The sequence below is a fragment of the Hirundo rustica genome, chromosome Z (assembly GCF_015227805.2).
Source record: "Hirundo rustica isolate bHirRus1 chromosome Z, bHirRus1.pri.v3, whole genome shotgun sequence".
Lineage (NCBI taxonomy): Eukaryota > Metazoa > Chordata > Aves > Passeriformes > Hirundinidae > Hirundo > Hirundo rustica.
In genome coordinates, this window is record NC_053488.1 from 5,850,900 (window position 1) to 5,868,252 (window position 17,353).

The 17,353-nt window shown below is 40.1% G+C and overlaps 1 protein-coding gene across 2 annotated transcripts in view; it reads left to right on the forward strand.

Moving 5' to 3' along the window:
- Positions 1-660: 660 nt before the first annotated feature.
- SV2C (synaptic vesicle glycoprotein 2C) overlaps positions 661-17,353 on the forward strand; it is a 121,805-nt gene continuing 105,112 nt past the window's right edge. Inside the window, exon 1 of one of the 2 annotated variants that reach the window (XM_040090463.2) lies at positions 661-840. The gene's annotated coding sequence lies outside the window, so the exon portion shown is untranslated. The remainder of the gene's footprint in view (positions 841-17,353) is intronic. The other variant, XM_058424112.1, reaches the window with a different exon arrangement.

Sequence of the window (17,353 nt, forward strand, 5' to 3'; positions counted from 1 at the left end):
CAACCAATCTATTTTACCTGTTCGTCCTAAAACAATCAATCACCTACAAACACGTTTTTCTGATGTTTTCTTTAAATCCATGTAGGATATGGGTCCACTATCACTTCAGGCAATCTGTTCTAATATCTCACTTTTCTTGCAGTCAGGAATATTTCCACTCAGGAAAGCGAATATTGCTTGTGGGACTTCCTGCGCCAGCCCTGATATTCACTCTCAGTCTTTGCGTGTGGAGCACGGGCAGCTTCGCACTGTTGCTGCAAAGTGTTCCCGGCTCTCACTCCGGCAGGAGAGTAAAGAGGAGGGATGCAGTGCTCTCTGGATGGTCGTCGGGCCTGTTGCAACCTGTTCTGAAACGAGCAATTTCATAAGCTCTCCCCTTTCCTCACGTCTCATAAAACTCTATCCCCTGTAATAAAGCGAATGCATAAGCGTCACTATTTAATTTTTCTCTTCCCGCGGGGAGAGGGGCCCTGTTTCCACGGAGTCTTCTCAGCCGTGCCGGCGACGGGGGCGGAGAGGGGGCCGCGTTTCTGTGCCTCCCCTCGGCGGGGATCGCCCTCCCCGCGCCCCACGCCCCCGGTTATTGATGCTGGCGGCCGCCGCCCGCCCCGCGCCTCCCGCCGCGCCCGCCCGCTCCCCCTCTCTCCCCGGCGCTGCCGCAGAGGCTCCACCGCAACGCGAAGCCCACACAGCCGCTCGCTCCGGTCCGCCCCTCCTCTGGTCTGTCACGCTCGGCGGCTCCTCCGAGAGGCTCCTCTCTTCCTCCCGCAGCTGCACGCCGCGAGCAGGAGGCGGCGGGAGCGGAGGGAGCTGCCGCGGCTCTCCGCCGCCTGTCCCCCGGTAAGTGATGCTCCGGGCGCTCTGGCTGCCGCCACTGCTCCAGAGCAACTTTTCCTTTTTTTTTTTTTTTTTTTTTTTTTTTTTTCTTTCATGCTTGACTTCAACTTTTTGGCGGGACTTAGGGGGGTCTTGCTTGCCGGGGAAGGGGCAGAGCTCTCCTCGGGGCAGGTCGGGCGCTGGACGGGAGCGTGGGGTTCCCTCTCGTCTCGGCGGCGAGCGTAGTCTGTGCTCGGCTGCTGCTCACTCCAGCTCTACCCAGATCTCGGTCTTTGCACAGAGAGAGCGGGTTACACAGATGCGAAGGAGGTACGAGCGTCTGATCTTCGCTTTAGAATCGGGCTTTTTAAAGCTGAAACTTTTGCACGCTAGGGGAGGAAAAAAAAAACAAACAAGGGTGTCGAGGTTCGCAGACTCCAGATGTTTGAGGGAAACAAGTTTGGGGATGTCCTAGCAGTGAGGATGGCTAGGAAAACCAAAGGTTGTCAATTCCAGTTCCTCAGGGAACCGACACTTTCTAAGATCTGTTAAGGAGGGAAGAACCATCGTTTCAGACCTTGCAACAGAAAAGGAAGTGGGGGGAATGAAACAAAGAGAATAACCAATTAAAGTGGCTTTGAAAACACTGTTGCTTTTCTCACTAGATTTTCTTCAAGAATTATCACCCACGTTGACTGTGCTGAGAGAATAGTTTGGTATTCGTGACCCATAAGGGGCAGGGAGGGATTTCCCTCTCTGCAGCCTCAGGAAAGGAGTTCTCCAAAACATACTGAGTCCTGCTTTGCAAGGGGCTTTGGGAATTTAGGTCCCGAGACGATTCTGACATATGTGGGGAGGAAGGAACAGAGAAGTGACAGTGGTAAAAAGTATAGTCCAAATCCTAGGGTCAGAAAGAGCCTTGGGATGATGAGACTTTTTGAGGCAACACCCATCTAATTTAAAGAGGATTGCAGGGTAGAAGAGCCTGAGGAGCTGGTCTGGCAGACCTGAGTGGAGGCAGGACACCCCAGGGACTGGAGGGCTGGGTGACAAGTGGGTAATTGAACGTGTAGGTCACTGATTAGACTTAGAAGCCTAATCCTGCAAAACACTGTGGGTGCACGGTGAGTAGGGGGCGAGGGTGGGAGCTGAGTCATCCTGGCTGGGGTGGCCACGGCACATCTGTACAGCAGGGAGGGGGTTGAGGAGACAAGGGAAAGATGAGGAAGAAGACTATAAAGATAGGCGGGGAGGAGGGAGACTGTCTCATAGAAAGATGCTGAGATCACCCAGGCTCCTCTGTGATTGATAGTATCCTGCTCTCCTTTCCGTGAAGGGTTCGGACGCTGCTGAGTGTGTCTCTGATGGAGGGGGGGATGGATTGCAGAGGTTAGTACAACACAAGGGAAACCTACTCAGACAAACACACTTGGTACTGCTGGTACTTGGGCTGCATTGCACTGCAGTGCAGGGAGCTAACAGGAACTTCTGCCTTAGGAGAGAGAGAGAGAGAGAGAGCTGCTGAATTCATCTGTAAAGGTGGCACAAACTACGCCAAAAAATTACTGCTTCTCAAGGGAATTGCAGATAGAACTGGAAGCAGAGCTGTAAGGAGATATTAGAAGGATTTTCCTGAAGAATTCACGATAAGCCACTAAGGGTTTCAGGAAAAAAAACAAAACAAAACAACATACAAACCAAATGAAGGTCTCTGATTGGATTAATTGTAAATAGTATACTTCTATTGGAAGTTTTCCTCAAAGTTCTTTTAAGTGGAAGAGTCCTGTTTCAACTGTGTCTCATATCCTCCCAAACAGAAGCTTTACAATTTTTTTTCCCCATGGTTTGAGTTCTTAATGGAAATGAAAACAACAATTTCACCATCTTGTAAAATGTTCATAGTTCTCCCTATAACAAACCATTTATTCAGTATTTTCCTGGAGAACAAAGCAGCATGGTAAACCATATCCCCATTCTTTCCTCCTCACCCAGGTATTTTCTGCTATTTCCCTGAATGATAGCTTACTCTTTTTTTTTTTTTTTTTTTTTTTTTTTTTTTTTTCCTTAATCTGTTTCCTTGATGTGGGAGTAAGAAGTATTGCTTCTCTGTATCCCAAAGAAATTAAGAATTTGATAAAATAGTCACAGTAAGTTCCAAGTGGACTTTTACTTTCATTTGGAGGAAAGCTTTGCGTAGGCGAAATACAGAGAAAAAGACAGTCAGTCAATTAAAATGAATGATTCATGTCGAACCTCCAAACATCTTGAAATGATACTTGAGGAAAAAGAAAAAACAATTATTTGTTCAATGTCTGCATTTCTTAAGCTGAATTCCTATGATGTTTCAATAAAAATGACCCTGACTATCAGTGGCACTGACTAGACACAGAGTTTCTCAGATGGCAATTTGATGTTAAATGATATGTCATTGCTTTTGGCAAAAATGGACCAAATGAAATCAAACCAAATGTTTTCTGATTATATACTTGAGAAATCTAATTTATTTTAAATAATAAGAAAGCAAAGGTGTTAGGCTTTTTTTTCTCAATTTTGAGCAACATGCAATTTTTTTTTTTTTTTTTTTTTTTTCCAAAAAAGGTAAATAATATGAAAAACGTTATGTTTACAAAACATGGTGTTATCTCAGGTGACAATGTGAAATCCATAATTGAATATATACGTGCCTGGGAATATAACCTTGTGTAAGTTACTTGCACTAGTGGCAGATTTCAAATTAGTTACTTGAAATGTTTGTTCCAAAGCACAACTGAAAGTTTATCCACAGTGGTCCTGATTATTCTGTTAAATCAGTGTGAATTGAATTGTAGATTTCAGTGAGAATTAGAATGAATACAGCCATATAATTATCTAGGGTTTTGGTTAGTTTTGTTTTCTTTTTCCTTTTTTCTTTTTCTTTTTCTTTTTCTTTTTCTTTTTCTTTTTCTTTTTCTTTTTCTTTTTCTTTTTCTTTTTTCTTTTTCTTTTTCTTTTTCTTTTCTTTTTTTTTTCCCTGTTGGTTTGTTATTGGTTTGTTTGTTTATTTGGGGTTCTTTTTCTTGCATGAAAGTAGTATTAATAAAATATTTCACATTCTCAGTGAAATTAGAAGTTGTTTTAGCATCACAGGCAGATGACTTGGGCTGTATATTGCTGTGAATCTTTGCAACCCATATGCACCACAGGATGCATATCAATGCATGTTTAAACAAAAGCTCATCAATTAGATCAAATGTGTTTGCAAACCTGTGACAGGGAACTCACAGCTGCTGCCACTGCTTTCATATAATGTAGTGCGTAACAGTTTCCTACTGAAACAGAATGGAGTCCTTTGTAAAATGACTCAGAGGACTAGATTTACAGCTTGTCTTTTTTTAAGTGTTTGTAAGCAATATAATGGAAAAAATATTGAAAGTGTACTCAACATATTGACATTGCAAGGAAAAAGGTAGTTAAATTTTTCTTTTAACTTAACAAACTGCTTCAGTTTTGAATTAAATGTTATGCATTCTCTAGTATCTATGTTGCAAAACACAGTGGGCCTCTTTTTCCATAAAGCAGTGGTTGATAACCTAACACCTTTAATTCATCTTTGATTTTGTATATTGCTACACAGTTCATCTAAAGATGTTCTAAACATATAGAGTTCATATTCTCATGTAAATACGTATGTTACAGGTCAGTGATCTATTAGTCAGGTTTGTTTCAAATTACCATTTTTAGGTCAGCAAGAGATAAATAAGTGTGCATGAAATAGAATCGAATGTAAATTTCTTTCACATGAGTATTATTGAAGTGTTTGTCGTCTTGTAAAAACACAAACAAACAAAAACAAACAAACAAACAAATGGAGTAAAGAACATCGAGTACATTCCTTCCTTCTCTGTGGTTCCAACTCTCATTCATTTTCTCACCAGAGATGTTAATAAAAGTTTAAATGTTGCATACGCAAGAAACAAAATTGCTTAAAGGTGTAATAAAGTGTAATTCACTGTCATACTATTAAGATATCGTTAGCATCCTTCCATTTTTAAGACTGAGTTCTTACCTCTGTTTGTCTGTATTTCTGCTGACCGGCTGCTGACAGTAAAGATTTGCTATGCATTAACAAAACATCGGAGACTTTCATGATTAGGCGATCCAAATATTTCTAATTGAACTAAAGATGCACCATATTAAAAATACGAACGACACCTACCACTTAATTTATCTGCTTCAGCACACAAGGCATATAGCTTTATATTGATCTGGGACTCATAAAAAACATGGTGCTGCTGCAGCTTCATGTTTCCGTGCCAGCTGCAATTTTTTTTTTTTTTTTTGAGATAAAGCAGCATCCCTGTAGCTGGCTCTCTCTTTCACTGCAGGTTATTTCTGTGGTCATGGCTGCATGGGCCTAGTTACGTGCTTTGTTCTAGACTGGAAGTCTGTGTCTCACAAGCACGTCTTGATTTTTGATGGAAAATCCATGTTACAGTGCATACAGCTGGTAGCAGCATTAAAGCATCCTGCAGGATTTTTTGCCCTCTAATGATCATATGAGGGTTTGTGTAGGAAACAGCTTCATGAAATACATCATGGAAAATTATTATTTAATCACTATTTTTTCTTTTAACCATGGTAACTGTGGAATGGAGAGATTATTTTATTCACAGCACCTCACAGGGCCTCTGCATCTTTAATTGACACCATTTTAATTCTGTGTAGAGCTGGAGGATAAACTTCTCTTTCTATAAGCCTACCAGTGCTTATCCCAAGAAGATGTCTTTGCAAAATGTATTCTACCACCTCCAGCTCCCTTAGCTGTAGAGGGTTTTGCTTTTTTCTGGCAATCACAGCTGTTGCTGCAGCCTTACAAAACGCGGTTCCCTGTACTGTTCCTAAGGCTGAGAAATTAATGACTTCTTGGACCAGAACTGTCCTTGAGCCAGCAGTGTGTCCTGGTGGCCAAGAAGGCCAGTGGTATCCCGGGGGACATTAGGTAGAGCATTTACAGCAGGTGGAGGGAGGGGATCCCTCCCCTCTACTCAACCCTACCGAGGTCTCTTTTGGAGTGCTGTGTCCAGCTCTGGACCCCTCAGGACAAGCAAGAGAGACATGGAGCTCCTAGGGTGAGTTCAGTGGAGGTGACAAAGTTGTTGAGGGGACTGAAGCATCTCTCTTATGAAGAAAGGCTGAGTGAGTTAGGCCTGTCCAGTTTTGAGAAGAGACAAGTGAGAGGGAACTCACTGATGTACGGAACTGTTTGAAGGGAGAGTACTAAGAGGGAGGACCAGGCTATTCCTAGTGGTGCCAAGCAATGGGACAAGAGGCAATGGGCAGACACTGATGCATGGGAAGTTTCACTTGAACATGAAGAAGAACTTCTTCACTGTGCAGGTGACCATGCACTGGAACAGACTGAGCAGAGAGGGTGTGGAGTCTCCTCACTGGAGATATTCCAGAACCATCTGGATGCAATACTGTGCCAAGAGTTCTGGGATGGTCCAGCTTATGCAGGGAGGTTGGACAAGGTGACCCACTGTAGTGCCTCCCAATCTGACCCATTCCTGTGATTCTGTGATTTTATTCTATATAAGAATATGTATGTCTGATATATTAACTACATATGTATATTAATGGAGTTAAACATAGCTTTTATCTGTATTATTTAGGGTTTTTTTAAAGCTAGACTGATTGGTGTGTTTCATGTTTTCCACTCAGGCTCATTTCATTTTAATATTCACCTGGAATGCAGTAGGTGAAGGTACCAAATGCCACCGTTTGTCTTGTTCTCCTATTTTTTATATATGGTTGCGCATGTGCTGTTGGCTTTTTCTTTTGGGCAATATTCTTGGTGTCTAGACACCACTTCTCATGGGCAGAACTCAGAGTCTCTTCATGACTAGCTGGTGAACAGTCGACCACTGACACTGCATTCGCTTATCCTTTTAATTCTTTCTCAGCCTGCGAGCAGTGCCGTACTTTCAAACAACTCAACCATCACTTCCTTCATTAAAGAAATCAAATTCTGTAAACAGAGAGAGTATCAGATGAAAATGCCCTTAGTGATGTAAGACATATAACTAACAAATTTCTTACTGTGCCTGCAAAATTTTTAAGGGTGATCTGTTAAGTGGGAAAAAACCAGAAAGGAGTAGTAAGACTCGTGGGAGTCTCTGCTATGCAGATGTAATCTGCTCTTTCCCTTGGTATGCCATCTCATCACTGGCTGCAGTATACTGCAGACATAATGAAGATGTTTAAAATAGCTAGTTTCTGTGGCAGTTTAATACACGAATACGATGTTCTGAATGGACTACAGGCGTACCTGAGATTATCCTACAGTGCAGATCATGATGCAGATATATTGTCCTCATTTGAAGCTAATTAATATAAAACTTACAGGAAGGTTTCTGCACAACACTACTGCAGTGTAAAAGCATAATTGAAAAATGTACATTTGAAGGTACTCCTTGAAACTATCTAATGCAGTCTCCTTCTAAAAGCAGGGACAATTTTATAGTTAGATTGGGTTGCTCAGGGCTTTTCACAACCAAAGTTTGAATATCTCCAGGGATGAGGACCTCAAGGCTTCTCTGCATAACCATTCCCATGCTTCACTAGCTCATTATTGAGGACTTTCTTCCTTGTAGTAATGCATAGGTAAGAGGGGCAAAATTACTAAACTAACCATATCTTGGCAAACAGAGGGGAACGTTGCCTCAGGTGAAACTCTTGCTAATGCATTCCAGAGTGCAGCTGTCCTTCATTTCCCCAGGTGCACTGTGCTGGTGCAAGTCAAAATGGGGTCCCTTTGCCCAAAGACTGATGTTGGTACAGAAGACCTGATTTTTCTTGGAGAAGACATCTCTCATTATCTCTTAGAAAGTTGCTACCGTGTGTGACTTTTCAAGTGTGGTGTTCCATGAGAAATATTTTGAGACACTGCTGCCTACAAACATCATGGAGAAAAAGTGACCCATTGAGCCACCAAGCATCACGTAATGGTTCAAGTGTCAGCTGACAAAGGTATTCTCCACAGGTGAATTCTCCTCAGCTGTGAGAGCAGGGACACCTATTGCATGTCCAGATATAAGGACTAGTTTAGATCCCAGTAAACCTCACTGCAATTCAAATGCAGTTAATGCAGTTGCTTTCAATGGGAATTTGGCTCAGAAATTGTCAATATAGAGGTTTGTTGGAGAGGAAGGGCTATGAGGTAATTGACCTTTTATTCTCTCTGATTATTTTCCCTCTGATTTTAAATAGTCCTAGCTACATTGATCAATAAATAAGCACTTGACTAGAAAACTTGTAACCTTCTAAGATTCCAAGTATTCAGTAATACCTAAATCTTGTATTTATATGGTCAGCCTTAACAGGTATTGTCATGTTTATTAGCATAGAAAATTTGTATGGGTGTGTTTGTCAGTACCATAAAAAAAGAAATCATGTCCATTTTGTGGGTGTATAACTATCTCATAAAGCCTTATAAAGGTTATAAAGGAGTAACTTTACCTTTAAAGAGAAAAAGTGTATTTTCTGTACGTACAATTCAATCCTTTTATAGATATGACATTTATCTGCTGAGGACATGGTCCCTGTGGACAACAGCAAGCATACACTTACAAGTTCATTCTTCGCTTCTCTAGATTAACAAATGGATTCCTGAGTTTAACATATTTCATAGGGTTTCCCAAGTTAGGTAGGCCAAGAATGTTGCAGCAAAAATTCAGCCCACTTGTTGAGAAAACAGAAAAGCCTTTTTTGTTAGTATTTGGTAATTACTTTGGTCCATTCAGCTTGAATACCAATTCCTTTCCAGTGCTCTCCTTGCCTTCAAATGAACTGAAAAAGGGAAAAAAACAAAACAAAATGAAAGGAAAAAAACCGAAACAAACCCCAAAACAACAATGTGGACATGGAGAAGTGAGGCTGCTTTTCCTAAGAAACATAAAAACGTGGTATAAGTGTTAGATCCTATACGGAAACAGCTAGCAGTGGTCTGCTTAAATGAGCTAAAATTTATTCAACTTTTGTTTCTTCAAATTTAACTCCATATTCACTTCACATCTGAACTCGGGAGAATCTAAGTCCTTATTAATTGTAAAAGTCTTAAAAATTTTACTTACTACATGATCTTGAGGATATGAGCCATCGCCTGTTCCATGAATGCACTCCTTAGGCTCTGAATATCTCAACAGATATATTTACATAAATTCTTACTAGGAGACATATTCCACTTGAATGCAGTCAATACCTGTATTAAAAAATAATTAAGGGATCTGTCCTTGTACACCTGAACCACAAATCACAAACTCCCAAAAGATAATACCATCAGTGTGGTTCTGTGTCTTTGCTCAGAAAAACTAGAAGGCAGGGAAGTAAAAAAAGCCTCTAGCCAATTGGCCAAACACATTTTAGGAACTGGATATTTAGAAAATGAGTGTTAATTAGATAAAATCAGCTGTTACCAAAGACCATAATTTATTAGGTCTTATACTGAACAAAGCAAAGCTTGCTCCTTCAGGATTTTAGGGGCTAAAATCCAAATTAACAAAACGCAAATATCCCATATGGTATTTGCTGGAGCTGTGGCTTGGCTCTCCACTGTCTGCCCATGTCCATGTGTGTTCATGAAGACAGCAGCTGTTCAAGTTTGGCACTACTCATTAGTAGTCCAGAAGCAACCAGAAAGTTTTCGTCCTGGACACTTCACCTCCTCAAGGCAGTTTTGAGTGGAGTGCTGCTTGTTTTGTACTAACTTCCTTTGCAGAAACAATGAGACTCCTGGAAATTCTCTTTCAGTTAACATTTGTTAAGTGGTATTAAAAAAAAGCTTTTTTTCTGTTGTAAAATAGCATTACAATGCTGATTATGAATCTGGAGCAACTGACTACAAGCACTAAAAAGAAAATACTGAGTATTGCTCTGAGAAGTCTTTTGACTGAAGTGACTATGGGACAATTCAAGAGTAACCTATTCAGGGTGATTTTCTTTACTACATATAAGTCATTGTTTGGCCTAACAGCTTTAGGAAACATTAGTGGACTTCAATTTGTGAAAATTAAGAAAATGCCTCAGATCCCCAGCTGGGATTGAAATTAATTATCTGTGAGTAATGGTTATTTCTCATATCTGGCTCACCCTTAGGAAGATCACTGAATTGTCTCCTGTTGTTTTTGCTCCACATAGCATGAAAAACTTTAAATGTTACTTCCAATTTTCCTCCCCATTTTAAACGTTTCACCTCAATTTCAGCTATAATTTCATGGCAGAGAACTACCAGAAGTCACTAAATTGATTTCAGTTCTTTTATTTCCTCTCTTTGACAAATGTTTATCATTCATGTGGTCATGGAAAACAGTATAGAAGGTTCCTTGCTGCAACGAGCTCCACAAAATGATTAAATAGAATGTCACACTGCTACCATTCTATTTATCTTAGCAGATGGGGAAACTGTTTCTTTCTAGGAAATAAGTAATTTCTCAGAAGAACAAATTTTCACTGGAGAAATGACTTGCTAATTTCTTATTATAATAACAAATGAGCATGATGACTTTCAGCTCTGTAGTCCAAAGGAAAAAAATACATTTTCCAGTATTTGGGAAACTGTTGCAAACCAACTTCTTTTAATATTTTGACTGCTCTCTAAAGCAGGCTTTGCTCATAGAAACCACCCAAGAGTCATTTTATTGTGTATACTTCCTGAAATATGAGGAACTCAAGGGTATGACCTGAAGTGTGGTTAACATCCCGCTTGGTGTTTTAGGGGATCTTGTGGTAGAGGTAGGAATAAAATTTTTCCTGAATCTTCTAGGCTTCCCATATGCTTGCTTCAGGTACAGTGTTTCAGAATAGAGCGATTATAGATGCCAGCCAGTGAAGAAAGTCCCTGACAGATCCACAGTCTCATGGGTGGAGCACACAAAGCCTAAGGAGAGGCTGTGAACTTGGAAGAGAAGAAAGAGAGAGAAGTCTAATTGCCATCCTCCATCATCTAATGAGTGATAATTAAGATGATGGAGTCAGGAAACAGAATGGAAATTTAAATCAGACTGAAGGAAGAAATTCTTCTTTCACTCTGTGGACAGTAAAGTAGTAGAGCTGGTGCACAGGCATGTTGTAACAGCTTTGTCCTTGGACATGCTCAGAATTTGCATGGATGTGGCTCTGGGCAACCTGATTAATTTGGAGGATAGCCCTCCTTTTAGTAGAACACCAGAGTAGGTCTCCAAAATTCCATTTACCCCTTCATTATTCTATCATTCTACTGCCATAAGGGACAGCTGATATAAAAACCATGTAGAACTTAAATCTCCCTCCTCTGTGGGCCCTTCTGCTCCCACCAAAGTAGTATCTAGCCAAGATGAGCATTTCTTTTGTACAACTGTATACAAATTCAGGATAAGTACACCTCAGAGTGAAGAACTTATTATTTGAGAGGGAATTTGATTACTAACAGCAAAATATTTCACCCTGTTAATCTATATTCCGTAAAATTTCTCTTATTTGACTAGAAATGCTTGTACTGGCATGGACTGAGATACAAAATCCAGATAACAACTTTAATCAAAAAATGGGTTTAGCTGGAAAATTATGTTATTTATTCTATTGTTTAAAGGCCAAATTTTAGAACTGCAAATCATTTAATTCTCTGCTTATTTATAGAGATATTGTAGCATATATTGTCAGCTCATAGTTGGCCATTACTTAGCCTTTTGGCAATTTTCCTCTTCTTAGGGACCTGTACTTAGGAGTACATAGAAAGAATTTGAGTAGAAGCTACTGGACTTCATAGTAAAACAAGTAATTCTAAGGTGGAAATCATCTCCTCATGTGGGCTCAGGAAACACAAAGAATGTAGTGTTTTGGGGATTTTTACCAGCCAAAGTTGCTTTGGGCTAGTAGATAGACAGAAAATTTACCTTCATTATCCACGTGTGACAGCCATAATTATTTCTTTTCTTCTTTTAGAAATACATGTGGATTTTTTGCATCCTGTGCTGAAAAGTTTTTCCTGATTGTAGGCGCATAAGAGTTTTGGTATATTTTCTACAATATTTTCTCTTATGGTTAATCTTAAAAATAATGCAGACGGATGTACTATTTAATTAAAAAGAAAATTTTTTTCTTGCTCTGCGGCCAGTGTTGAACAGAAGCAGATTGTGAGAATTCAAAACACAGAAATCTAATTTCCAAAAAACATCTAGTGAAAGTTGTTCCCCATAAATGTTCAAATATATATTTATATGCACAGAGTTATATAAGATATCTATAATCTTATTTTTTGCTATGAGGTTGTTTATATTATTTACTTCCTCAATGGCATAGGTTCTTGTAGAATAAGACCACTTGTTTGATGAAGTGGAAATCTTGTGGCAAATAAGTGTTGACAGAGAAAGCCAGGACATGGATAGGAAATGGAACTGAATTATCAATTAATTTTTTTTTTTGTCAAATATTGATGGTTCTTTATTAAGTATAATATACTTTAGGTCCATTCTATTTGTGGTTATTGGGTAAAGCTATATTTTTATATATATTGGTTGGGAAAGAGTGTTTTATATTATCTCTTTTAGACAAGAAAAAATGGAAGCCTTTTTGTATATCTGTATTTCAATATCTAGGAACAGGAGCAAGCTACAGGCTCCAGTACACTGCCTTCCTGTGACTGGGAAAATAAACTGCTCTGAGATTAAGTATCTTTTCAATGGCTGAACTTTACGCTGGTAATTTTCTTTAAATTATTGCTTTTGTTAAAATATTAAAATCAGTTTTATTTAAAATTTTAAAATAGTAGAAGCAGTGATGTCTTTTCATTTCGATATTTTAGTAATTTGGATTTTTAGTTAGGAAGCTATTTTTAATCACTAAAATTTCCTAAGAAAATGTATAGCATAAAACAGAATAGATTTGATTCAAAAGGAACAGTTACTGTACTTCCTAAGGGCTCTGTAAACATGTAGAGGTTTTATAAAAAAGCCGAGTAAGTGTTAAAATGCCATTAAGAAAACCTGTTGCCCGCCTGTCTAAGAGTGCTACAACAGCACAGAATGCAAGGATTTTGCGTCACTCTGTGTGAGAACCACTGCAGAGAGGCCAGGACAGCACTTGCAGTGGACGGAAAATATGCCCTGATACAAATTCCTGTGAAATTTTGGGTTAAATTAAAAACTTCCTTAAAGGGGAGGCCCCTTGCTCTAGGGGTGCAAACACTGAATGTTGTATCAGCTATACAATCTACAAAACTCTTTCCAGTGAAAGCTGATGGACATATATTCAAGGAACTAAGCACTTAATATGATATATATCCCGTGGCCAGCACAATGTGATACTGTTTAAAAGCTGATTGTAAACAATAATCAGTAACTAATTGGCTGATAAAAATTTCTCTTCTAAAATTGCTTTTCTTATTAAATTTAAAAATTTATGACATCTGAGTCTTCTCCTTTTTTTCCCTTGAAAAAGGAAATTATTTTTAGACCATGGCTGCTATAGTACAATGAGCCTTAATTTGGAATTTATGTGCCGTTTATTTTGCCTGTTTTGGACATATACCTCTACACACACAAGTGTGCTGTTTCTTCTTATGCTCTCTTCAGATTCCCCAGCCACAGAGTACGCAAGAAATCTTCTTGGAGTGTAAAACCGATTTCTTTCATTAGTCAGCTGGCACTGGTGGCATGCAGATAATTTTCTGTATTTGAATCAAAAATCTTATCTGATTTGAGTCATTCAGGGCCCTCACTGTGGGCGGATAAGGAGGTCTTACTGTTTCTTTTGGACAAAATAAAAGTGATAATTATAGGCAAAGTCAGAAGAGGAGAAAAATGGAAATGCTTATAAATACCTATTAGTAATGTAGAACATTTAAATTATGTGTGCCCAAGCATGAGGTTGAATTAGAACCACTGGAGAGTCCAAATAGTGTCCTTTAACATGCTCTGTGAGTGTGTTTGAAGTGCTGATAAGGGTATGATCCCCTTGTCAAGGGATGTTATTGATGTGGCATTGCTTCTCTGTGTGACTAATAGTAGCAATATCTTCAGTTAAACAAAAAGCACTTGTGAACATGGTACCACTATGCAGGCTTCTGTTCTTGATTATCTGCTGAAGAGCCATGACTGGCTCTGCTCAAGGGCAATATCAGTAAAGAGCCAGAGTGGAAAATAGGGATAATGATTGATCAGACAGAAGACATAAATTCAAGGGAAATTGTTTTAGAACACAGACAGGTCAGGATGGTACTTTCTTGACCTTTGCAGCACCAGAGACCACTGTCTAGCAAAGGATAAAACTAAGCTGTTGAAAATGTTAAGTAATTCTTATCTCTTAGGGAATGTATGGTTTTTAGGGATTGAATTAGTGAGGGTAGACTCCGCCCTTTAAAACATGGAAATTACTTGAAAATTTAAATAAGGCTGCTGTGTACACTCTTTCTTAATGATTTGATTTATCATATTATACTGAACCTTGGGGGTTAAAGAAACTATTAATATGATTGTGTACCTCCTCTGCATAGGTTACATTTCTGTAATAAACAACTACTCCTTTTAGCAGGAACACATGCAGTAAGGGGGAGGTATTTTTTCATTATTAAGCAACTATTTTGGATTTTGACATCTCCCTCCCCTCCCCCCCTCCCCGCCCAATGTTTTTCCAGTTTCTTTTAATGAAAACCCTTTTAATGTGAATCCAGAAATTCATACATTTGGTCTCAGCATCTGGCAGAGGCATTATGTTATGCTCCCTTCAGAACTGTGAGGTTAACAGTTTTTCTTGGGGTGCTCCGTACTAGAGTCAACCAGTTCAAGACTTTTGACACCACCTGTTCCACAAAATGTCTAATGACTCCTAGTCCCCTCTTTATATACGACAGAAGATACTTCTTTGATAAAATATCTAATATGGTACTTGAATAGCAGCACAGGAAATCAAGCCCACAGCTCCTGAGTGCAGCAGCACTGCAGAGATTCTGTTGCTTCAGCCTTTGTCCTTTCAAGGGTCTCTTTCAATGACATTTTTATTCCTGAATATTCAGTCATAATATAAAAAATGCTGAAGTGCTATGAATTCATAGTCCCAGTCAATGTTAAAAGTTGTGATGAATTTTGAATTGTTTCTCGTGTGTTTTCAGCACACACTCCTAGCAAACTACTGAAGATAATAATTCCAGAAAAGGTGATACCTGTTCATTGCAAATCCCTCTGGCTTCAGTGTAAGCATTTTGATTGATTCCAATCCAGTCTGAAATGTTCATCCTTAATGTTCCTTGCAAAGACTGTTTTCAGACTTGAAGGGTGGGTGTTGGAGTCTAAGGCATTCCTTTGACTGCGATTGTTTTCTCACCACCGGTCAGTCTCTTGGAATCATTGAGAGAGACAGAAGCCCCAGCTGAAGTAGTCCCATTTCCTCAATGACTTCTCAGTGCCCAACTAAGATCTGTGCAGCTGCTCAGGCATCTGACGACTCCTCCCCACTGGGCTGTGGCGTTATCTTTTATACTAATTGTTAAACGTTCTTTATTTATCATTGTTTGCCAATACCTATCACTTACACTAAACAGGTCATCTCTACTTTGACCCAATCTCCTTAAACTACTTTGTGCCACAGTCACTGCAGAAAATGGAGTGAGGGAAGAAGAAAGGAGAAGCAAAAGACAATGCCCCAAATCCTCCATCTTGCTCCCATTCACTTCCATACTAAAAACCCAAACCCAATGTTTTTTCACCCTGTGATAAGCTAAACTACTATCTTCCACACTCTTGTGGCCTGCAACCCATCCTGCAGTGCATGAAGCCTTTTCCATGGACTGGGATCAAAGCCAATGTCCCTCTGGGCTCTGTGCCAGGGTCCCAGACCCCCCTGTCCAGGTCTCTGACCCTCCAGGGCAGCCAAAGGAATGCCCTGGACTCCAACAGGTGGGCTGCTGCTTGATGTGGCAGAACAGAAAAATGAGACCACAGATAGGTAACAGAGGCTTGATGTTAAAAAGTGCAGTTCAGTGTGTGAAATGCAGTGTGTTCCCCTTGTCTCGTCAGAAAGGAGAACTGAGAATATCTGTTGGTAGACTACACAGGCTACACATGTCAAAAGTGAGGTTTCTAACTAGCCATTCTGAAAACGGCTGTAGTCAAAGGTTGCTAATGAAAAGTACTGCCATGGGGTTTTTTGGGCTTTTCCTGCTGCTCTTCCAGATTGTAGTTTTGGTCCCAAGAGGCTTTAAAATTTTGGGTATACCATTCCGTATAGACAAAGCTGTTTTCAAACTTGGGGTATCTAGAGTGGAGAGATGCCTTCAGAATTTCCAGTAGAGGGATATACCTGTATATACAGCATTTTAGCATGCTGGCATGGCTTCACTGTCTGCTTTTAATGAAGTTTCATGGTCCTAAGGGTAGTCTGCAGCTCAGGAATATGACCTTGTTGTCAGTGAGGATGCTGAGTGCCCCTTTGTTTGCCTTGTGAGTCTCACTTGGACCCCTCCCACAAGCACCTGCTGGTTCAGGACCTTCAGTCAAGGCTTCAGCCCTCATGAGAGTTTCCAGGCAGTAGGAACCATGAGACTGCTCCAGGAGTGGAGAGAAGAGAGGACAGAAGGTGAGGGGGACCACAGTGTGGGCAGGGCAGTGCTTTCACTGATGGAATGTTGTCCTGAGGCAGAGCGTGGTGACAGCAACAGTTTTCATCAGCAGTCTGGTGCTCATCAGAAAAAGTAGGGCAGTGTTACATCCACGATCAGCCAGCGAAATCCAGTCTGAGACTCAGGAACAGCAGCGGACAGGAGGCAGGTGAAGCTGCATAGTGCAGCTGTAGTGAAGCAAAGGCAGACTTGGAGTGGCCAGGTCTGAGCTTAAGGGGGAACTTGAGCCCATGGCAGAGGATCTGGGGTGCTGGGTGAGGCTGGGCAGGTGATTTAGGTCTAATGAGGCACTAAAAGCCCTGACAGCCAATTAAAAATCTACAAGAGAAGAAGGACAATAGGTTTCAAAGCAGCAAACATGAGGAAGATGGTAAATTTCACTGCTGGATGCCAAACAGTTGAAGAACAAGACTAAGAATTAGGCTAATTGTAAGATGGAATACTGAGGATCTTAGTTCATGTCTATAATGCATAAAGATTGCCAGGTGCTATTCTGCTTTAAAATAGAAATGGTTTGTATGACGGAATTTATTTTGAGATGTTTCAGCTCTCCACATCTTTTTGCTGTGCAAATTCAAACATAGGGAACAGAACAATTTTTCAAACTGTCAAGTAGGTTATTTTCAAAATAAGCTGCAGAAAGCTTACTGGAAAAAAAAAAAAAGTTTACGAGCTCTTCTATCTTGATTTTGCTGCCTTTACTTTTTGCTTTTAATGGCAGAGCATTGCATTTATTCAGTTGTGCCATCCATCTCTACATATTCTACCCAAGGGAAGAAAGCCACACTGAGGTAGTGCTCAGATTGCATAATGTACTCCGAGATACAGATAAATCCCATTTTGTTAGAACTCAATGTTACTGAATCTGAAAAACTTGGGACTGCTGCATCTTCAGTACAGACTTTTCATCTG